Here is a 24531-nt window from a genome sequence, read left to right as displayed (position 1 = left end):
AGCATTTACTGATTGGAACCAACTAATCACAGGATCTTTTTTCCCCTTAACATTGAAAGAAAATTCCTGTAGCATACATGAGTGGTTAGTTCCTTCCCACATGCTGGATTTGGAGCATGCACCTGCTGATGCCAAAGGAAACCTTCCTCTCTTTTCAGGTTTCTCAGCCTCAGTTGCAGAGCACATCTGATTCTGAGAATAATGTCAAGTTGCCGCTAGGTCTGCCAGTAAACTTATGTACACTCATGTTAACATCAGGTTTGTATTAAACATTTACATTAAGGAACCACACTGGAAGATTAAATTGTTTGCATACGTCCTGGAGACAGAGTAAATGGCTCTACTTCCCTGCCTTGACAATTGCAGAAAGAAGTCACTGAATAATAAATCAGACACTTATGAATCATAAATCAGATACTTACAAATCAGAAGGGCCCTGGAAGTCCAGCTCAAGGCCCTCATTTACACTCTACATTCTCTGGCAACATCCTACAGCCATGCTTTGCCGTGAATGATAGTCTCTGCAGCTGCTGGGCCAGCAATCAGCTATGCAGCAATCCACCACAGAGACTCAGAACAATTTATGACACCGATTAAAATGATTTGCATCGATGGAAGAGGCCTTCCTCCAAATACACACCAGCACTTATGGGTATTTCCAGCCCTGCCTCTTATGGCACCCACAAAATTATTTACTTTTTTCATTAATCTGATGCCAAACAGAACTGACAAGAACTGATGATCGGAAGTTTTGCCTTGTTTTTCCTAGCGTATAACAAATATTCTGATATTTCTTCTGCAACATTTGCTCCCTGCAGCTTCATTGCTCTGCAGGAGACCAGATTTGGGGATAAGGAGGAAAGGGAGGGGTGAGCTGGTGCCAACTTTCAACTCTGCAAAATATCGTTGCCATCTGCTTTGAAACCTGTACAGGACCCAGGAATGTGAGTGAGCTACCAGGGGAACTCTGGTGTTTACTCTTTCACTTTTGCCAGCTCTCCCCACTCCTATTACGCACTGGAGTTGAGGGCCACTCTAGCAAGTGAATGGCCTGCAGAACAAACGTTTTTTTGGGGAAAATAGCCAACACTGTGGCTCCAAACAAAATGGTTCTAGAAGAGGGATGCTGTTTAAGCAGATGATTCATTAAGTCTGGTCTGAGTGTCAGATGTGCAAGCATTCAATGCTATTGCCTCCAATTTAAATCATTTTTAAAGAAGTGCTGGAAAAGGTGCTGAAAGGTTCCTCACTCTGTTCCCTCTTCAGAAAAACACAGCCTGCTTGTGCACTGTGGTAAAACTTTGCATTTTGGCTAGACACCCTATGCAAGGTTGTGCTGACACTTTTTTTTTTTTAAGTTTGAATGGGTGAGGCAGGCAGAAAGAATAGTGTTTCCTCTGGCCAAAGCTTACCACCACTACTAACACTCCAGTCTGTGGAATAAGAAGAGAGTAGCCTGGGGAAATAGCCTCCTCAGAGAAGGAAAAGTCATGCTCACCCTCTTTTCCCATACTGCCATGAAATGATTTCCCTACTTTAGGCTCAAAGGGTGCTTCCTTTGCTGACAAGGGCTATTGTCTTGGAGAATTTCTTTCAGACTGCTAGAAGAAGGAATTGCAGAGCCCAGTTTATCATCACCTATTACTAGAAATACTAATGCAGCTGCTTTGCTCCTACTGCTTTCAGCATCTTGGGACCTCATGTGAGCTCTCCCAAGTAATAAGGACTCTTAGCTCCAGAACACCTACTAGAAATATGGGATATTGCTTTTCCTCTGTTTCTTTATTTATAAAATGAAGGGTACCATAACCAGATCTGTCCCCTGAAGATAATATTACAAGATCTTTGCCTCAGATAGATCAAAGAAATAAAAAAAGATCTTTTAGCTACAGAAATATAAGAACTCTTTTTATATTAGCAAATAATTGAAACCTAAGGAAATATCTAGCCACTGGGGAATGAATGACTAAATAACTGTTGGCATATAAATGTGTTGAAATACTGTATATTTCATTCCCTAATGAAAGGAATAGTTTTAGAGGAAATCCTGGAAGACCTGTCTGAACTGATACAGAGAAAAGTGAGCAGAACTTGGAAAAAAATTTATGTACCAATGATAACAACATCATAAGAAGAAACAACAACGATTCACTTAAGTCTGATCAAAGCAATGACTAAGTATGATCACAGACGATCAATAATGAATCATTCTACCTACCTCCAAAGAGAGAGATAACAGACTCAAGATGCAGAATGAAAATATATTTTAGATATTATCTATGCAATAATTTGATGGATTTTTTCCAATTAATGGATATTTGGTACAAAGCTTTGCTTTCCCTTTTTTTCTTTTAGTGTGGGAGAAGGAAGTAAAAGAGGGAAAATAGTTTTCTTAATTGAAAAATAGTCAATAAACATTCATTTAGAGTCTAAAATGTGTCCCTTAAGATACCTACTATGTGTGTTAAGTATTGAGTATACAAAAAGATACAAATAAGGATATAGAAAATGAGTAGTCACTTCCTCACAGTCTAATGTAATTTAATTCAGCAAATATTCACAAAATAAATTAATAAAATGAAAATAAACTCAATAACCTCAAAAGCTCCTTCTAATTCTAAATTTATGAGCATATGATTACTCCTCAGATATAAAGAGAGAGAACTAAAGTTCAGGAAAGACTGTGGACTCAGAAAGGTTAGAAATCAGGGCAACAGTCAACTCTTTCTTTTGTCCCAGGACTAGAGAGCAGGACCTGAGAAAGCACAATTTGGGTACAACTCTAAAGTATATACCCCCAAAAACCAAGATTCCATTTCATTTTGTTACAAGGACTTTATAATCAGACTGATTTGAAAAATAGTTGAAAGACTAAGACATTTATTTTGATTTTCAACTTTTTGTAGTGAACAAATGTTTTGACATTCAAACCTCTTCACTCTCCTTCCAGTCATCTTACACCTTACTCTCCAAAACTTACTCCCTTAAATTCTTCGATTCACTGTCCTGATTGCTACAGATACAAAGCACAACATATCTTGATTGCAGGCATTTTCTCTGGTTGTCCCCCATGTCAGAAATTTCCTCCATTGCTCTGCCTACTTGGTCTTCCTAGTTAATTTTAAGACCCAATTAAAATACACTTTTTTACTGGAAGCTTTCCCCAACCTTTCTTAATAGTAATACTTTCCCTCTGTACTTTAGTCTACTTTATTCATGACCGTCCTCAATTCCTCCAGAATAATCACGACATTGAATCTTAAAAATTATATTGCCTTTTAAAGATTCAGTAGCACTATCTATAAACTCTATGAGAAAGAATATTGAAACTAATGCTCCATCATCCTTCAGCATTTGACATCATTAAACATCACCTTTCCCATAATAACCTTCCCTTCATTAAATTCTATAATATTAGACTTTTTTTGGTTTTCTCTTTTATCTTTCTGACTGCTCCTTCTTTATCTTCTTCCCTGGGTAACTTTCTTTCTGCCTTTTATCTTTACATGTAATGCCAAAGCATTTTTGTACCTCTTCTGATTATGCTCTATTTCAATGATTTCATCTATTTAATTGCAATTAATTCAAATCATCAAACATTTATTGAGGGCAAGTACTGCTTTAGAAATTGGATAGAAGAAAAAAGGTTGCCTGCACTCAAAAGACTTGTAATCAAGTAGAGAGATAGAGGACTGATTGTGAACAAATAAAGAAAATCTGCAAAGTAAAACAGTGATTTCAGAATTGAATGCTAATAATAGAAAGGGAGGAGTTTCAAGTAGTGGATGATATCTGAGTTATGCTTTAACAAAATTAGGAATTTTGTGAGGCAGAGGTAAGGAAGAATTGCATTTTTAGACTTGGAGAATCATTTGTACAAAGGCACTGAGGCAGAACATAGAAAACAATATTCAGGAAATAGAGAGTATATGAAGCAGTTACATAAAGTATGACTGGAAAGGTAGGAAGGACTGAAATTGTTCAAGAGTTTGACTCTAAGCTGAGGGTTTTATATTTTATCCTGCAGTCAACAGGAATCATTGGAAATTTCTGAGTAAGGAGTTATAAGCTCAGTTGTGCATTATAGAAATATTAATATGTCAATTAGGTGGAGGATGAATTGAAAATGGAAGAGAATAAAGATTAAGAGATAAATTAGGAAACTAATTCAAAATTCTATGCAAAAGGAAATAAAGAATTCAACTATGATAAAGGTTCTTTTGAGAGAATAGAAGACTATGCAGTTGGATTGACAACACCCAAAACTGTCTTTATAGGTGTATCAAGGAAGATGAAAGAATCCAGGATGATTCCAAGATAGAGATAATAGTAGTTTCATTAACAAAAATAGAGAAGCTTGAAGAGGGATAAGTATAGTGGAAAAATCTTATTACTGCAAAAATCCTTTCTATATGAATGCTTGTGAACCATCTGTGAGTAGCTTCTACTTTCCCAATCAGCAAACTAGCAATTCTAATTGCCTACTAGATTCTCCTTTTGGATATCTTACTAGCTCCTCAACTCAATTGTTCAAAATTCAACATCTTCCCTAAAATAGCTTCTTCCTCCTGTTTTTCCTATTAGAATGAATGGCATCACCTTTTTTCCCCATTTGCCCATACCCAAAAACTTGGAGTCATTTCTGATCTTTCCTTTTCTCCTTCTCCTAACATCTTAGGTCCTTTCTTTTCTCTTTCCATTATGTCACTTCCACCTTCCTCCTTACCTTTCTCATTACCACCATACTTGCCTAGATATTTGCAATAGACTGGTCTATAACAGTTTCTTCAGATTTGGTCTTAATACTATTCCATACAATCTTGACATAAATAACAATATAGTTCTTCTCATACACATCTCCATATCACCTCTCTAACTTAAATCTTAATTGATTCCCTATTGATTTCTATATAAACTAGAAAGGAACTTAGATTGTAAAGTGGAAAAGTATCAAATTCAATACTTGAACTGAGGACTTCTTATTGCAAGTTTAACTTTTTTTCCAAGTTCATTTTCTTGATTAGAGCAATTGAGGTATCTTTTCAATTTTTTGTTTCATTTCTTACTAGACTGAATTCTGAATGTCTCTACCATTACCATTCTCCAGAAACCTTTTCATTCTGGAAGATCACTTCAGTCCTTGCACTCACATGTCAGAAGTACTCTCTATTTGAATAGTTCCTTCCAGGACTTCCATTTAAGGAGGGTGCTGAACAAAGTTACCTAACTCCCCATCCCATTCTCTTTCATCTATTTTAATGTACTATTTTCCCCCATTAAAACTGTAAGCTCTGACTTCTAATGGGACTTTGGCCTGTACATTGTATTTATCATTCTATTCTGTATAAAATGGTTTGTATACATCTTCACTGCATTGGTTTTATTTAGGCATAAACTTTTACATTTGTTGCAATCAAAAGTATGCATTTTACATCCTGTCTTGCTCCTTTCATCTCTTACCCAGAAATTTGAAAGGTAAAATACTCCATGCTATCCTAATTTACTGATGGCAACACCTAAATCAATTTTAACCTTATATCAGTATATAGTGTGAGTTGTTGGTCATTGCCAAGTTTCTTCTAAACTACTTTCCAGGTTTCCCAGAAATTTTTGAAATAATTTCTTGTTCCAAAAGCTTAGACCTTTGGCTTTATTAAACTCTAGATTTTTTTGGTCATTTATACTGTGTAATATGTACCTAATCTATTCCATTTATCCACAACTCTAATTCTTATACAATACCAGATTATTTTGAGGATTACTACTTTGTAATACAGTTTGTGATCTGTACTACTGTTACCTTCCTTCACATTTTTTTACTGATTTCCTTATTTTCTTGAATTTTTGTTCTTCCAGATGAATTTTATTATTTTTTCTAGCTCTATAAGATATTTTTGGTTATTTAATTGGTTTAGTACTGAATTACTAAATTAATTTAGCTGAATTGTCTTTTTTATTATATTAGCTTAGCTGACCCATGAACAATTAATATTTCCCCAATTGCTTAGATCTAACTTTGTATGTAAAATATTTTGCAATTGTATTCACATTTTCAGGATTTGATTTGGCAGGTAGATACCCAAGTATTTTATGTGGTCTATAGTTGATCTTTTTTCATTTTATTCACTTTTTATAATTACATAAAAAGATAGTTTCAACCTTCATTATTTTTGCAAGTTATTGAGTTCCATATTTTTATCCTTCCCTCCCTTCCATCTCCCCTTCCCATGGCAGTGAGCATTCTGATAAAATTTGTACAATATATAATCATATTTATCATATTTCCATATTGGTCATGCTATGAAACAGGAATTAGCACTAATCAGAGAAAAAATCATGACAAAGAAACAATAAACATAAAAGAAGTTTTAAGAAGTGATTATTATGAGTATGCTTTCCTCCACATTCAGACTTCATATTTTTTCCTCCAGATGTGGATGGCATTTTTCATTAGTCTCTCAGGATTGCCTTTGATCACTGTCTGCAGTTATTATAAGTGAAATTTCTCTTTCTATTTCTTTCCACTGAATTTTGTTTGCTAATATGTAAAAGTAGTGATAATTTGTGTGGGATTGTTTTCTATATTTCAACTTTGCTGAAATTATTTCAACTCATTGTTTAGTAGATTCTCTAGAATTCTCGAAGTATACCATCATATCCCACACATAGTCTTGTATTAGAATGCTAAAAATGGAATCTTTGTCAGAGTATGTGTTGTCCACTGAACAATTTCCTTTCATGCACAGAAGATACAAAAACAAAGAAAAAAGTCTTTGCCCTCAAAAAGCTTATAGTCAGCTGGGACATTTGTGAGATATTCTTATATTATTGTAATATTGAGAATCAATTATTGCAAGCATTATATTCAATGGGGAGAGGCTAGAGGCATTTCCAATAAGATCAGGGGTGAAACAAGGGTGCCCATTATCACCACTACTATTCAATATTATATTAGAAATGGTAGCATCAGCAATTAGAGAAGAAAAAGAAATTAAAGGAATTAGAATTTGGAAGGAAGAGACAAAACTCTCACTCTTTGCAGATGACATGATGGTCTACCTAGAGAATCCCAAGAAATCATCGAAAAAACTACTGAAAACAATTAGCAATTTTAGCAAAGTTGCAGGATATAAAATAAACCCTCATAAATCCTCAACTTTTCTATATATGTCTAGCAAGAAACAGCAGGAAGAGCTAGAAAGAGAAATCTCATTCAAAGTAACCTCAGACAATATTTGGGAGTCTATTTGCCAAGACAGACTCAGAATCTTTTTGAAAACAATTATAAAACACTTCTCACACAAATTAAATTAGATTTAAATAACTGGGCAAATATCAACTGCTCATGGATAGGTAGAGCTAATATAATAAAAAATGACAATTCTACCAAAACTAAACTGTTTAGTGCCCCACCAATCAAAATTTCAAAAAATTACTTTAATGAGTTAGAAAAAATTATAAGCAAATTCATATGGAGAAATAAAAAGTCAAGAATTGCCAGGAGCTTAATGAAAAAAGTGCAAAAGAAGGTAGCTTAGCCCTACCTGATCTAAAATTATATTATAAAGCATCAGTCATCAAAACTGTTTGGTATTGGCTAAGAAATAGAGTGGTTGACCAGTGGAATAGACTAGGGGTAAAAGCAGGAGATGATTATAGTAATCTGCTGTTTGATAAACCGAAAGAGTCCAGCCATTGGGATAAAAACTCCCTCTTTAATAAAAATTGCTGGGAAAATTGGAAGTTAGTATGGAAGAAACTTAGATTAGACCAACACCTCACACCCTTTACCAAAATAAGATCCAAATGGTTACAGGACATTAGAAGATCGAGGACTAGTCTACCTGTCAGATCTATGGAAAGGGGAACAGTTTATGACCAAGGAAGAGTTGGAGAACATCACCAAAAACCAATTAGATGATTTTTATTACATTAAATTAAAAAGCTTTTGCACAGATAAAACCAACGTAACCAAGATCAAAAGAAATGTAGTAAATTGGGAAACAATCTTTACAACTAATGATTCTGACAAAGGACTCATTTCTAAAATATACAGAGAACTGAGTCATATTTTTAAAACAAAAAGGCATTCCCCAATTGACAAGTGGTCCAAGGATATGCAAAGGCAATTTACAGATAAGGAGATCAAAGTAATCCATAGCCATATGAAAAAATGCTCTAAATCATTAATTATTAGAGAAATGCAAATTAAAGCTTCTCTGAGGTACCACCTCACAACTCTCAGATTGGCCAGTATGACCAGGAAGGATAATGATCATTGTTAGAAGGGATGTGGGAAATCTGGGACACTATTACTCTGTTGGTGGAGCTGTGAACTCATCCAACCCTTTTGAAGAGCTATTTGGAACTATGCCCAAAGGGCAACAAAAATGTGCATACCCTTTGACCCAGCAATACCACTACTGGGTCTATACCCTGAAGAGATTAGGGAAAAGGGTAAAAACATTACTTGTACAAAAATATTTATAGCAGCCCTGTTTGTGGTGGCAAAGAATTGGAAATCCAGTAAATGTCCTTCACTTGGGGAATGGCTTAGCAAACTGTGGTATATGTATGTCAAGGAACACTATTGTTCTATTAGAAACCAGGAGGGATGGGATTTTGGGGAAACCTGGAGGGATTTGCATGAACTGATGCTGAGTGAGATGAGCAGAACCAGAAAAACACTGTACACCCTAACAGCAACATGGGAGTGATGTTCAACCTTGAAGGACTTGCTCATTCCATCAGTGCAACAATCAGGAACAAATTTGGGCTGTCTGCAAAGAAGAGTACTATCTGTATCCAGATAAGGAGCTGTGGAGTTGGAACAAAGTGCAAGGACTATTCCCTTTAATTTAGAAAAAAACAGATAGCTTATTGTCTGATCTTGTTACCTCTTAGACTTCTCTTCTCTTTAAGGATATGATTTCTCTCTCATCACACCCAATTTGGATCAAGGTACAACATGGAAACAAAGTAAAGACTGACAGTGTTTTCTGTGGGGGGGGGGGAAGAAAGATTGGGGGAAAATTGTAACACTCAAATAATATCTTTAATAAAAAGAAATTTTAAAAAAGAATCAATTATTAATTTGGGATGCAGGCTTTTGTCCTTTATTTCCCTATTTCAGGCCCAGCCCCAAGTAGGAGACCTTTATTTTGTTTACTGACAAGGGTTGAGGACCTTTTTTTTCCTTCGAAGGGCCATTTGGATATTTATAACATCATTCCCAGGCCATAGTTGGTCAAACATTTAATCAGCTCATCACTAAAAAGCACCTAGATTTATAGAATTTCAAGTTCCCATCTGCAGTTGTCTTCAGGTCAGAGTCTCCCCCCTCTCACCTCCCTTTTAGAGATTAAATAGAATCCAATTCAGGTAAGTTCTTATCCCTGTACACCTACTCCTTCATTAGAGCTTAGGGTGACCCAACTCATGAAGGAGAAAGCCAGAGTGGTCTGGATGGAAATGGATTACCCACTCCAGATTGATGAAGGTGACTGATCTAGCCACGTTATCAGCAGGAGGAGTTAAAACTTTCTAGATCAAATCTTCATAAATGTCCACCCATCAAGGCTGATTTCTACTTGTCAGGGTTATTTCTTTTAACAAAAATATTTAAATCATGTTCCAAAGAGTTTTGAGAAAAATCACTATCATCAATTTGTTGATTATTAGCCTAATTAATGAGTTGCCTAAAAATAGATTAATAACTACCCAGAAACACTTTCTTTGGGAACTTTTCATTCATTACAGTTTCTATATATTGATAGGTAAATAAAGAATTATGAATAACTGAATAGATCAGGAAAGTAATTGGACTGAAAGCAGAATCTTGAAGGATTCTACAGATCCTACAAAGTGGTAAAGGAAAAGCATTCCAGTCATGAGAAAAGAGAAAGATTCCTCTCAAAAAAGGTAAAGATTCCTCTTAAAAAAGGGAGGGGATATCTCAAGGAGTAGAATATGGAAAATCATATACAAGAAATAACATTTATGTAACTTTGACTAGAATGTGAGTTAGACTCAGATTATAAAGGGATAAAATTAAAAAGAGTTATTTCTTTTTTATCTTAGAGCCAAGAAGGAACTACTGAAGTTCCTTGATCAGGATGATGAAATAGTCAGATCTATACTCTAGAAATATCAGTTGGGTAGCTATGTAAAAGGTGAATTGAAGAAGAATGAGATAAGAGCTAGGGAGAACAATATCATTGAGATCTTATAAATGACAATCTTTCTTCATATATTTAAAGTATACTTCCATTTCCAAGAATTCAATTATCATAATTTTTTCAGTAATAGTCATATTATGTCAAGGGAGGTACATTTTAATACATGAACAGCTAAGATTATGCTTTCTAGATAGTCACTTCCCATTTTATTGCTTGACCACAAGCAATGATAAAAATTTCCAGATATATATTGACATGTTCATGTCTCTGTATGTCTGGACACATGTGAATCTGCCCATGAATGCATCCATATATGAATATAAGAGTGAGTATAGAAAGATAAGTTTAGCAATTATGCAGTTTGGTAGGGAGGGGGAAGGTTTCTCTGCTTAGCCAGTGAATTACTAATCTCTTGATTAGAACCAGATTTGAGTGAATTAGGAGCTGAAATTGGAACAGCCACTGCTGTGTGCAGGATGTAAAAGGAAGAAAATGAATAGGGTATTAACATTCAACCACTGAATATTAAGCAGCTTTTCATAAGAAAGAAAATATAGAGCCTGCCACACTAAATATTTGGAACACTTATTGACAGAATATGATTTCTGTCCTCCCTCAGTCACTGCTCTTCCACTCAGGAACTTGAACAGAGGATGGTAAGGAAATTCCAGAAAAGGCTAATTCAGAACCAGATAAACATTAGCTCCTGTTGAGGGGAGGGAAGAGGATGAGGAGTGGGCAGGACAAAGTGATTGAATTATACATGTGCAAAGAATTTGATAAAAATATCACTGTTTCATCAAAATGACCTAGCTCAACTGAAACAATTACAACAATCAATTACTGTCTTTTTAGCTTATAGGTAATGTGGCACCTGATCCTAGTGAACTGTTTTTTCTGAAGGTCTATAAAATTACCAAAATTTTAATAAAATCATCACAGTTAAGAAAGCCTCAGTTAGGAAAATTCTTAATGTTTAGGCCAAGATTCAAATTCTTCTCCTATTTAAATTCCTTATGTTTTCCAGGTAGCTATTGTATCCCACAATTTTCTCAAGTGGAATAAGTATACAAAGATATGTAATTGGTACATCAGTCATGCTCAATCAAGGGTTTTATTTAAGAGGGAGGGGGCAGCTTTCAAAGATACAGATTAAATCTTAAATTCCATAAGATTAAAGTACACAGGAAGATTGAGTAAAATGCCCACAGTTTGTAAGGAGACATAAAACAAAGAAAGAAGGAAGATATGAAGTACATCACCAGTTCTAGAAGGGAAAGCCCATTCAAGTCCATTTCTCTATAGGATTCTTTCAAAAAGAGGAGTGGCAAGAAGAATGAGAGGGAAGTTCGAGCTACCTCTACACCCATCTCCAGGTCTGATCCAAAATATCCAATATTCTGCTGTTAGAAGAGCAGTAACAACCAATGAATTCTTTCCATGTTACTTCATGGATTGTTTCCTTGTCTTTGTCACTATCCTGTACAAATTCCCTAGGAGACTTGTCTTCCTCTGACTTCCTATGCTATTGTTCCATCCTACTCTCTCACAGTCTGATTGCTTGTCTCTATTCTGTGCTGAAGCTACTTTCTCTTTTTCAGACTGTCTCCAGACAGATTAATTTGCACTTTGTCATAAAATGATTCAAAATCAGTCACTTAATCCATAAGTATTTAAGTACTTACTATGTACCAGGAAATGTGTGTTACTCATTATGGATACAAATAGAAGTAGAAGAAAAGATAGTCCCTTCTCTCAAAGAGCTTACATAATAACTAAACTTATTAAACAAAGCTGAAAAGGTGGCGGTTTAAGGAAGGTATTAAGAAAGGAAGCTTATGAGAAAATGGTACAGTATAATTAGAAAGGAAATTTTTGATATCCAAAATTTCTCAGTTTTGTAAATGACAAAACTAAAAAGAGGCACTACTTAATTTTAACACATCTATTCTCCTGGTTAGAAATCATAAATAAATAAATAAATATAAATATAAATATATATATATATATATATAATATATGTTTATATGTGTGGCAAATCTGTAACTTTTCTGTACTCTGATAGAGCTATATCAACCTGTGCATCTTACAAATATTTCTATTTTTCTTTTCTATTATGAAAAGAATATGGTAGTAAATAAAGAGGTTGAATTAGATGATATTAAGTGTTCTTTCCAGTTCTGGAAGAAATAGATATTAAACCTTGGATTTCATTGATATTGACAATTTCCAATTAAAGAAGCTCCTTCTATCAATGGAAGTTGGTATGTCTTTATTTTTTTAGTAACATTGTCTTTATAAGATTACTGAAAAGTTCTAAAAAAAATGCAAGCCATCAGCAGTCACAATATTTTTTAAAAGTTCCAAAACACTAATAATAAGAGAATTGCAAATTAAAGCAACTTTGAGCTCTACTTCATCCTCATGAGCAAAGCAGTGATGTATTCATAATTCTGCTTTAGAAATATCCCATTGGACTTCCAGTCAAGATGGCAGAGAGAAATCAGGCACTGTTTTAAGCTCTTCTTGCTTTCCCTCAGAATGTACATGAACCAAGACTCTTAGATTTTGGAACCACAGAACCCAGGAAAGAACTGAGGAGAAGAACATCTACCAACAAGGTCTGTCACAAAGGAGTGTGGATCGGCCATGGGCAGAGAGCAGAGACCAGAGTGTGGGGGACTGACTTGAGAACAGTGACAGAAGCATTTGTTGTGTGCTTGGCAGGTGGAGAGCTCTAGCATTGGGTCCAAGTATCTATCTAGTCAGTTCAGCTAGTCTGGAAGACCCAGGCTATGAGCCCCTGTGTTTTCATCAGAGTTCCCTCCCCACCCCCATTCCTGTGGGAGAACTAGATGTTCTCCAGAACAAATAATCTCCCCCTGTTGTTTTCACCTTGTCCTGAGGCTCAGGTGTGGGCAGCACCTCACCCCCAGTACTGATTGGGGATCAAGTAGATTAACTATCTAGCCCAAGGGTCCAGCCTACACTGTTTGAGGACAACCTAGATCCTGCCTACCCCCTCCCACATCCCCATTACCCAGGCCTAGGGAATGGACCACTAATCACAGAGAAGTCTCTTCCAGACTGACCCACCAAAACAAACCCTGAAGTGGGCAAAGCCTCTAGGGATCTCAACATTGAAGATTTATGAACCAGTTCCTACTCCCAGCACCAGTCCCAAGGGAAAGGACCCAAAATGAGGAAAGGGCAGCATAAAGCATGGCCCATTGAATGTCACCCTGAAGACAATGCTCCTAACTCAGAGAGGAATAGAACTTCAGAGAATATGAATTGGTCTCCAGCCCAGGAAGACTTATTAGAAAAGATCAGGAAGGAGTTTAAAAATCAAATAGGAAAATTGGGAAAAGAAATGCAAGAGAAAAATAAAATGTTACAACAAGAAAACAAATCCTTTGTAAATACAATTGGAGAGGTGCAAAAAAGAAAATAAATCTCTCAAAAACACAACTGGGAAAATGGAAAACTCCTTCAAAAGTAGAATTGATCAATTGGAAATGAAGATACAAAAGGTAAATGAAGAAAACTTCTCTAAAATAAAAGATTGCAATCTGTGGAAACTAATGACTTCATGGGACACCAAGAATCTTTTAAACACAACAAAAAAGAAGAAAATGTAAAATACCTCTTCAGTAAAACAACAAAACTAGAAAATAGATCCTGGAGAAAAAAATTTAAGAACTATATAACTTCCTGAATACCTTGAAGAGGAAAGAAAAGCCTGGATCCATACTTCAGGGTATAGTGAAGAACTGCCCTGATATCCTGGAATCAGAGAGCAAAATGATCTTTGAAAGACTACAATTATCCCCTCCTGAAAGGGATCCCAAAATGAAAACAGCAAGGAATATTGTGGCCAAAGTCCAAAACTATCAGATCAAGGAGAAAATCTTGCACGAAACCAGAAAGAAACAATTTAAATACCAAAGAGACACAGTTAAAATTACATGAGACCTGGCTGCATCAATATTAAGGGATAGAAGGGCCTGGAATGTGAAATTATTGAGAGCAAGGGAGTTTGGCATGCAGCCAAGAATTGATTATCCAGCAAGCCTTCCTTTCCAGGAGAAAAGATGGACATTTAATGAAATAGGAAACTTTCAATTTTTCCTGATGAAAAGAGCAGAGCTATATAGAAAATTTGATCTTCAATCAGGAAATTCATGAGAAAAGATAAAGATGGGAGAAGGGGAAAAAACTGTTTTTCAATAAGGTGAAGGTGGCTATATCCCCACTTGAGAGAAAGACTCTCATAACTCTTGAGAATTGTAACTGTCAAAGGGAATATACTTAGCCAGATGTAATTGACACTCATGACTTGTCTGTGACTCTGATGGAATGAGTTAAAAATAATATCTCCTTAAATGGGGGTGACAATAAAGAGACAGATGGGAGGAGGAGATTTAATGGAGTAAATTACATCACATGAAGAGGTTCAAAGGATCTATTGCCAAAGAGAAGAAGAGAAGAGGTGGGAATCACCTGAATCTTACATCAGATTTAGTTCAAAGAGGGATTAAAACACATACTCAATTGAGTTTGGAAATTTATCTTACCTTTTAATTTAATACTTAAGGGAAAGTGGGAGGTAGTAAGAAAATAGGAACTGACAGAAGGAAGGGAAGGAAGAAGGGGCAAAGGGAGAGGGGAAAGAAAAGGGAGGAGGCTAGAAGGGGGCAACCACACAGAAAGAATTGATATTTAGAAGCAAAATCCTGGGGAACAGGGAAAAGGGGATAAAAGCAAATGGAGGGAAGAGAGCATAGAAGGCAATAAAAAGTTAGTAATTATAACTTTGAGTGTGAATGTGATGACCTCTCCCATAAAATGGAAGCAGATAGTAGAGTGGGTTAAAAATCAGAATCCTACAATATGCTACTTACAAGAAATGCATTTTAAGCAGAGAAATGCATACAGATTAAAAGTAAAAGGATAGACCAGCATATATTATGCTTCAGCTGAAGTGAAAAAGGCAGGGGTAGTAATCCTTATCTAGACAAAGCAGCTGCAAAAGTAGATATCATAAAAAGAGTTAAAAGAGAAAACTATATCCTCCTAAAAGGTGCCATAGATAATGAAGCAATTTCAATACTAAATATATATGTACCAAGCAGTATAGCCTCCAGATTCTTAGAGGAGAAGATGAATAAGTTACAGAAGGACATGGACAGCAAAACTCTACCAGTGGGAAAACTCAACTTCCCTCTCTCAGAATTAGATAAATCTAACCATAAAATAAATAAGAAGGAAGTTAAGAAGGAGGTAAATAGAATGTTATAAAATTTAGACATGAAAGACCTGTAGAGAAAATTGAATGGGGATAGAAAGTAATATACCTTTTTTCTGTAGTACATGGCATCTACACAAAAATTGACCATGTAGTAGGGCATAAAAACCTCATAATCAAAGGTAGAAAAGCATAAATATTGAAAGCATCCTTCTCAGACCATTATGCAATAAAAATCACTTGCAATAATTGGCCATAGAGAGATAGACAGAAAACTAATTGGAAACTAATCTCATTTTAAAGAGTAGATTAAACAATTAATTACAGAAAGTATTGGTGATTTCATCCAATACAATGACAATAATGAGACAATATATCACAACTTATGGGACAGCTAAAGTAGTCATTAGGGGATATATTATATCTGTAAATGCTTACATGAATAAAATAGAAAATCAGGAAATCAACAAACTGAGCATGCAACTAAAAAAGCTAGAGGAAAGAAGAAATTACAAACCCCCAATAAAATTCCAAATTAGAAGTTATAAAAAGTAAAGGAAACATTAATAAAATGGGAAGCAAAAGAACTATTGAATTAATAAATAAAACCAAGAGTTGGTTTTATGAAAAAACCAATAAAATAGATAAACTTTTGGATAATTCAATTTACAAAAAGGAAAGAAGAAAACCAAATTGGTACTATCAAAAGTGAAAAAGGTGAACTCACTACAAATGAGGAAGAAATTAAAGTAATAATTTGCAACTATTTTGTCCAATTGTATGCCAATAAATTTGATAATTTAGGTAAATGGATGAATATTTGCAAAAATATAAATTACCCAGGTTAAATGAAAAGTAAATTAAATAAACAAATAATCCTATATCAGAAAAAGAAATTCAACAAGCCATTAATGAACTCCCTAAGAAAAAATCTCCAGGTCCAGATGGATTCACTAGTGAATTCTATCAAGCATTCAAAGGACAATTGGTTCAAATGCTATATAAACTATTTGGAAAAATAGATGAAGATGGAACTTCGCCTAATTCCCTATGACATCAATATGGTGCTGATATCTAAACCAGGAAAATTCAAAATAGAGAAAGAAATTTATAAACCAGTTTCCCTAATGAATATAGATGCAAAAATCTTAAATAAATTATTAGAAAAGTGATTGCAGCAAATTATCACTAGAATAATACAATATAACCGAACAGAATTTATTCAAGGAATGCAGGGTTAGTTCAATATTTGGAAAATTGTCAACATAATTGACTATATCAATAAAAAGCCTAACAGCAATCAAATCAGTAACTCGATAGATGCTGAAAAAGCCTTTGACAAAATACCATACCTATTCCTACTAAAACCTCTATAAAGAGTAGGAATAAAAGGATCATTCCTTAAATTGATAAGCAGTATCTATCCAAAACCATCAGCAAGTGTTACATGCAATGGGGATAAGATAGAAGCAATTGCAATATCAGGGGTAAAACAAGGATGCCCATTATCACCACTACTATTCTATATTGTAACTAGGAAACATTAGCTTTAGCAGCAAGAGAAGAAAAAGAAATTGAAGGAATTAGAATTGTGAAGGCAAAAACAAAATTCTCACTTTTTTGCAGATGATATGATGGCATACCAAGAGAATCTTAAAAAATTGTCCAAAAAACTGCTGGAAACAATTAGCAACTTTGGCAAAGTCACAGGATATAAAATAAACCCACATAAATCTTGAGCATTTACATATAGTGTCAATAAGATACAGGAGAAAAAGTTAGAAAGAGAAATCTCATTTTAAAAAACTCAGACAACATAAAATACTTGAGAATCTAACTGTCAAGGCAGACTCAGAAACTCTATGAAAACAACTATAAAACACTTTGCATACAGATAAAATCAGATCTAAATAATTGGGTAAATAGCAGTTGCTCATGGATAGGCCAAGCTAATATACTAAAAATGGCAATTCTACATAAATTAAACTACTCATTTAGTGCCATACCAATCAAACTGCCAAAAAATTACTTTAATGAGCTAGAAAAAATCATAACTAAATTCATATGGAGAAACAAAAAATCAAGGCTATCAAGGAATTTAATGAAAATAAATGCAAAAGAAGGTGGCTTAGTTTTAACAGATTTAAAATAATATTTTAAAACATCTATCAACAAAACTGGTACTGGCAAAGAAATAGAATGGTGGATCAATGGAATAGATTGGGCTCAAAAGAGGCAGCAGGAAATGATAATAATTATCTGCTATTTCATAAACCCAAAGAGTCCAGCTTCTGGGATGAGAACTCATTATTTGATTAAAGCTGCTAGGAAAACTAGAAGATAGCATGACAGAAACTAGGACACATCTCACACCCTATACCAGGAGAAGATCAAAATGGGTTCAGGATTTAGACATAAAAGACAATATTATAAGCAAATTAGGAGAACAAGGAATAGTTCACCTGTCAGAACTATGGAAGAGGAGCAGTTCATGACCAAAGAAGAGAAAAAGAACATTATAAAAAAAACAAATTGGATAATTTTGAATACATTAAACTAAAAAGCTTTTGCCCAAACAAAACCACTAACCACAGTTAAAAAATGTAGTAAATTGGGAAACAATTTTTAACTAATGTTTCTGACAAAGGAATCATAAATTATATAGAGAACTGAGTCAAATTTATAAAAAAAAGCCATTCCCCAACTGACAAATGGTCAAAGGATATGCAAAAGCAATATTTAGAGGAAATCAAAGCTATGTATATTCATATGAAAATTTGCTCTAAATCATTACTGATTAGAAAAATTCAAATTAAAGCATCTCTGAGGTACCACCTCACACCTTTCAGATTGGCCAATATGACCAGAAAGGATAATGATCAGTGTTGGAGGTGATGGGACACTGTGAACTGACCCAATCTTTGTGGAGAGCACTTTGTAATTATGCCCAAAGAGCAATAAAAATGTGTATACCTTTTGATACAGCAATACCACTACTGGGTCTGTATCCTGAAGGGATAATGAAAAAGGCTAAAAACCCCACATGTTCAAAAATATTTATAGCAGTTCTATTTGTAGTGGCAAATAATTGGTAATCAAGGGGATGTCCAATTGAGGAATGGAGGAACAAATTGTGGTACATATCTGTGATGGAAGACTGTTGTTCTGTTATATTAGTTGGAACTAACCATGAGCAATTGGCATTTTCTAAGTTAGATGGGATGGGATTTCAGAGAAGCCTGGAAAGACTTGCATGAATTGATGCTGAGTGAGATGAGCAGAACCAGAAGAATATTGTACATAGTAACAACAGCATGGGATGATGATCAACTTTGATGCACTTGCTCACTCACTGCAGTAATCACGGACAATTTTAGGGGATCTGTGTTGGAGAATACTATCTGTATCCAGAGAAACAATTATGGAGTTTAAACAAAGACTAAAAGATTATTATCTTCAATTCTTTAAAAAAATTGTCTTTTATATTACATTATTTGTCTATCTCCAGTATTTTCTTTTCTCCTTAAGGAAGAAACACATTCAATTTTGATATCAGGGAAACAAATGTAAAGACTATCAGACTGTCTTATGTCAGAAGAAGGGGGGATAATTGTAAAATTCAAAATCTTATAAAAAATGATTGGTAGAAACTATTATTACATATAATTGGAAAACAAATATAGTAGTTCTATATTTTTTGAAAAAGTAAAATTCCATGGTTGGGGAGTAGAAAATGGACAAGAAAGGAGAAAGACTAGAATCTAGACATTTCTAATAAGATCAAGGGGTGATCAACATTACTATTACAACATTCAATATAGTATTTGAAATGTTAGTATTAGCAAGAAGAGTAGAAAAAATAAATTGAAGGAATCAGAAATGGCAATGTGGAGCAAAGTTTTCATTTTCAGATAATATGATGCTATACTTAGAGGATCTAAGAAAATCATCTAAAAAACTACTTGAAACAATTATCAAATTCAACAAAGCAGCAGGATATAAAATAAACCCACATGAATCATCAGTATTTCTAAATATATATGAAACACAAAGCCCAAGAAAGAGAAATTCCATTTAAAGTAACTGCAGACAACATTAAATACTTGAGAATCTACTTGCCAAGACAAACTCATAAACTGTATTAACACAAATACAAAGCACTTCTCATCCAAATAGAGTCAGATCTAAACAATGTTTTTAGCTTGAAAAATGTCAATTACTCATGGTTAGGTCGAGCTAATGTAATAAAAATGAAAATTCTACCCAAATTCAATGATTTTTTCAGGAATGATTTGGAACATATTTTATATACCAATCAAATTACCAAATAGCTATTTTACCAAGCTAAAAAAAAGGTAACAAAATTCATCTGTAGCAACAAAAATTCAAGAATATCAAGGGAACTGAACTGATGAAAAAAAAGGTAAAAGAAGGTGGCCTCATTCTACCAGTTTTAAAACTATACTATAAAATAGAAGTGATCAAAACTGCCTTGTTCTGGTTAAGAAATAGAGAAAGGAACCAATGGATTAGGATAGGTTCAAAAGAAAAAGTAGTAAATAACTAGAGTAATTTACTGTTTGACATACCCAAAGACATTAGCTTCTCAGATAAGAACTCACTATTTGACAAACATTTTTGGAAAATTTGGAAAATAGTATGGTGAAAAAAAATAGGCATCACACCCTATACAAAAATAAGATCATTTAGACATAAAGTGCAATACTATATACCAATTAATATATCAAGAAATATTTGTGAGATCTATAGAAAGGGGAGAAATTTATGACCAAGCAAGAAAGAGTATATTATAAATTGCAAAATAGATAATTTTGACTATAGTAAATTAAAAAGGTTTGTGCTAATAAAATCAATGCTGTCAAAAGTAGAAGGAAAACAGAAAACTGGCAAACACTTTTCACAGCTAGGGGGTTATGATAAAGGTCTCACTTCTAAAATATATATAGAAAATTACACCAAATTTATAAGATTACAAGTAATTCTCCAATTGGTAAATAGTCAAATGATATGAACAGCAGTTTTCTTTTAATTTTTTTTATTTATTTAAGACAATGGGATTAAGTGACTTTCCCAAGGTCTCACAGCTAGGCAATTATTAAGTGTCTGAGGGTCAAATTTGAACTCAGGTCCTCTTGACCCCAGGTCTGGTGCTCAATCCACTGTGCCAATTAGCTGCCCCCAGCAGTTTTAAAATAAAGAAATTAATACTAAATATAATCATATAAAAATGTTCAAAATCATTACTGATTAAACAACCAGGAGGTTCCATCTCAAATCCATCGGTTTGGCTAAAATGACTAAAAGGAAAATGATCAATTTCAGAGAGATTGTGGGAAGATTGAGATATAATTTCATTGTTGCCAGAGAGCAATATGGAACTATTCTCAAAGAACAATAAAGCTGATCTTACCCTTTGACCCAGTAATACCTATACTAGGACTTCCTATATTTAGAAGAAATCATTAAAAATTGGGAAAGTTCCACATGTTCAAAATATTTGTGGCAGCTCTCTTTGTAATGGCAAAACACTGGAAATTGAGGGCATGCCCTTCAATTGGGGAATGACTGAACAAGTTATGGTATAGGAATGTTATGGAGTTCTATTAGTCTATAAGAAACCAAGAATGGTCAGACTCTAGAGAAGCATGGATTGAATTACAGAAACTGTTGCTGAGCAAAGGAAAGAGAATCAAGAGAATATGTACACATTAACAATAACATAGGAGATATGCTATTGATAAGTCTATCCACATCCAAAGGAAGAAAAACAAAACAAAACAGAAAACTATAGAATCTTAAAGAACACTACATTCACTTTTTTTAAAATTTATCTTGTGTTTTTCTTTCCTATCTCATGGTTTTCATTATTTCATCTTAATACTAATTCCTCCTACAGAAAATGACTAATCTGTAAACATGTTAAACACAAATGTATATGTTCAGTATTCACCAGACTGTTCACTACTGAGGGGAGTGGGGTGAGAATGGAGGGTGGAAGGAAATTATGTAACTTATAACTATGCATATACTGTCAATGAATGCTGAAAAACCTTTATAATATGTTATTGGAAAAATAAAATAAAACATCAATTGAAAAAATAATAAAATTTATTCCATTAAAAGGACTAAAGGTTAGAATGACAATTATGATAATATTCTAATAATCTAGGCTAGAGCTTAATCTAGGTTGATGATCATATAAGTTGAGAAAAGAAGACAGAAGGAAAAGATATTATGGAGGTAGAATTAATGAAACATAGAAAATAATTTAGATATGAAAACAGAGAAAAAAACAAGCTGTAAATCTATGGATGCCAACCTGGTCATGGTAGTATCACTGAAAAAAGTTGAGAAGTTCACCATTTGGGGATGGGAAGATAATGAGTTATGGTTTGGGACATTAGTGGAGATACCTATTGGAAATTCAGATGGAAATGTTCAGTGGGGAGATGATATAGTATGACTGATCATAGAACTGGAGCTCAGAAGAAAATACATGACTGTGTATATTGATCTGGTGAACATCAACTTAGAGATGACTATTGAAACCATGGAAACTAATGAGGTCACCCACAGGAATAATTCAGAAAGAAGAGAGAAGAGGTCCCAGGATGGAATATTGCAATATAATCAGTTTAGAATCAGGATACAGATGATGACCAAGGAAAGAAGACTGAAGAGTGTTCATAAATGTAGGGAAAAGATGAAAAGAAAACAATATCATGAAGACCCAGAGAAGAGAATGTACTTAGGGCAAGTGAATACTCAATAATACAGAATGCCTATAGAGATATCAGGAAGTCAAAGACAAAAGAAGGGCACTGGTCTTGGCAACAAGGATATCACTTGTTACTTTGGAGAAAGCATTTTCAGTTGATTTATGTGCTGGAAAGCTAGATTACAAGGGAATTAAGAAGTGAGTTAGAAGAGAAGTAGAGACAATGGGCTTCTTTTTTTTCCTAAGCAATATGATGAATTATAAAATATGATGAAAAAGAAAAATGATAAATGTTGGAGGACATATTGGAAAACTGAGACACGAGTGCACTGGTCATGAAATTGTGAACTGATCCAATCATTCTGGAGAGCAATTTGGAACCATGCTGAGAGGGTTATAAAAATGTGCCTAGTCTTTGATCCTATAATATAATTACTAGGTCTGCATCTCAAAGAAATCAATTAAAAAAGGAAAATAAATAGCTGGTACAAAAATATAGTGACTCTTTTATGGGGTGCTAATAAATTGAGGGGATTGGAGAATGTTTGAACAATGGCATTAGTATATGATTGTGATGGAATATTATTATACTATGAGAAATTTAAAGCAGAATTATTTCAGGAAAAAAATCATGGAAAGATTTACATGAACTGATGCAAAGTAAGAAAAACCTAGTGAACTTTGTGCACAGTAGCAGCAATACTGTGTGACAAAGAACTGTGAATGAATTGGTTATTTTCAGTAATATAACGATCTAAGACAATCCAAAGAGCTAATGATGAAGCGTACTATCAGCCTCCTGAAAAAAAGAACTGATATTGTCTGAATACAGACTGACACATGCTGTTTTCTCTTTCTTTCTTTCTTTCTTTCTTTCTTGCTTTCTTTCTTTCTTTCTTTCTTTCTTTCTTTCTTTCTTTCCTTCTTTCTTTCCTTCTTTCTTTCTTTCTTTCTTTCTTTCCTTCTTTCTTTTCTTTCTTTCCTTCTTTCTTTTCTTTCTTTCTTTTCTTTCTTTCTTTGTTTTCTTTCCTTCCTTCCTTCCTTTCTTCATTTCTTTGCTCTTTCCTTTCTTTTTTCTCCCTCTTTCTCCAAGTCATACAAAATTACTAATATGGAAATGTTTTGCTTGATTTCACATGTATAGCCTATATCTGATTGCTTACCATCTCAGTGAGGGGGGAGGGGAAGAAGGAAGAGAGAAGCAGAATTTGCAACATGAAGCAAAACATATTAAAATTATTTTAATATATAATTGAGGGAAAACAAAAAGTGAAAAAGATGATAGGGTATTGTGAAAGTATCAGTAGATATAGACAAATTAAAAATTAGAGAGAGGGAGAATATGATCTTGGGGACAATCTGTCAGAGAAGACAGAAGAAAATGGGATCAAGGCTTCACCCTTTTCATCAGAGACTGCCAAAAAGGAAGAAACAGTGGGGATGCTGTCAAATGATTTTTGAAGTGTAGAATAGGAGGGAAAAGAGAGTTCATGATAAAAAGACCTCTCAGTCTGGAATATACTGCTCAAAGGAAAGGAAAAGCAGTTGGTTTAGAACACTTGGGGAGGGAAGAGAACAGCTGTTGTGAAGAGTATAATTGAAAAATAAGTAGGGGAGATTTAAAGAATTATCTTACAGTGAAGATTCAATGGAAGGTCCAGTGTTCTTTTTTAATAAGCCCAGTAAGCATGATTGTATGCCTTCTTGAGGAGATTGATGATAGGTGTACTTTAAGAATAAAGTTTTGCAAAACATCAATGGCAGTTGGATAGGGGATGTCCTGCATCCAGTGGCAATAAGCCAAGTGATATGAGAGTGTAAAATATGTGAGGATGAATGGATAAGGTTCTCAATATGAAGTTCATGAACTTTTAAAAAATGTTTTGATAACTATTTCAACATGATTGGTTTCCTTTGTAATTCTAGGTATTTTATGCCTTTTAAAACTGTTATTCTGAGAAGGGGTCCAAAGTTTTCATCAGCTGCAAAAGGGGTCCATGACCCCCAAATTTTTAAGACCCATAGCTATCTAACACTTAATTTGTTCATGCTACCTTGAGTGCTTGCCCATGTTTGGGGAAACTTTGAGGAAAGCTATGATATGTGTATAATGGGCGATTTTCCTGGATCAACTCCAAGTAGAAGTAATGAGTCAAAAAGAAAATAATTTGGGGGGGTCAAGTCTCTAGTAACAAACAAGGTCTATATAAGTTTAGAATCTTGGGGGGCCTTAGGCCATGAGTTATAAATATGAAAATATATTTTACCATTTGAAAGCTGAAGTCATAGCATGGGAAGGTCCTAAGTGACTATATTAAGTACTGAGTAAAGGAACTTGTCAATTCAGAGCAGTCAGAAAATGATGT

This window comes from Macrotis lagotis, chromosome 2 (genome assembly GCF_037893015.1).
Source record: "Macrotis lagotis isolate mMagLag1 chromosome 2, bilby.v1.9.chrom.fasta, whole genome shotgun sequence".
In the NCBI taxonomy this organism is placed as follows: Eukaryota; Metazoa; Chordata; class Mammalia; order Peramelemorphia; family Peramelidae; genus Macrotis; species Macrotis lagotis.
This window is presented reverse-complemented; position numbering follows the sequence as displayed.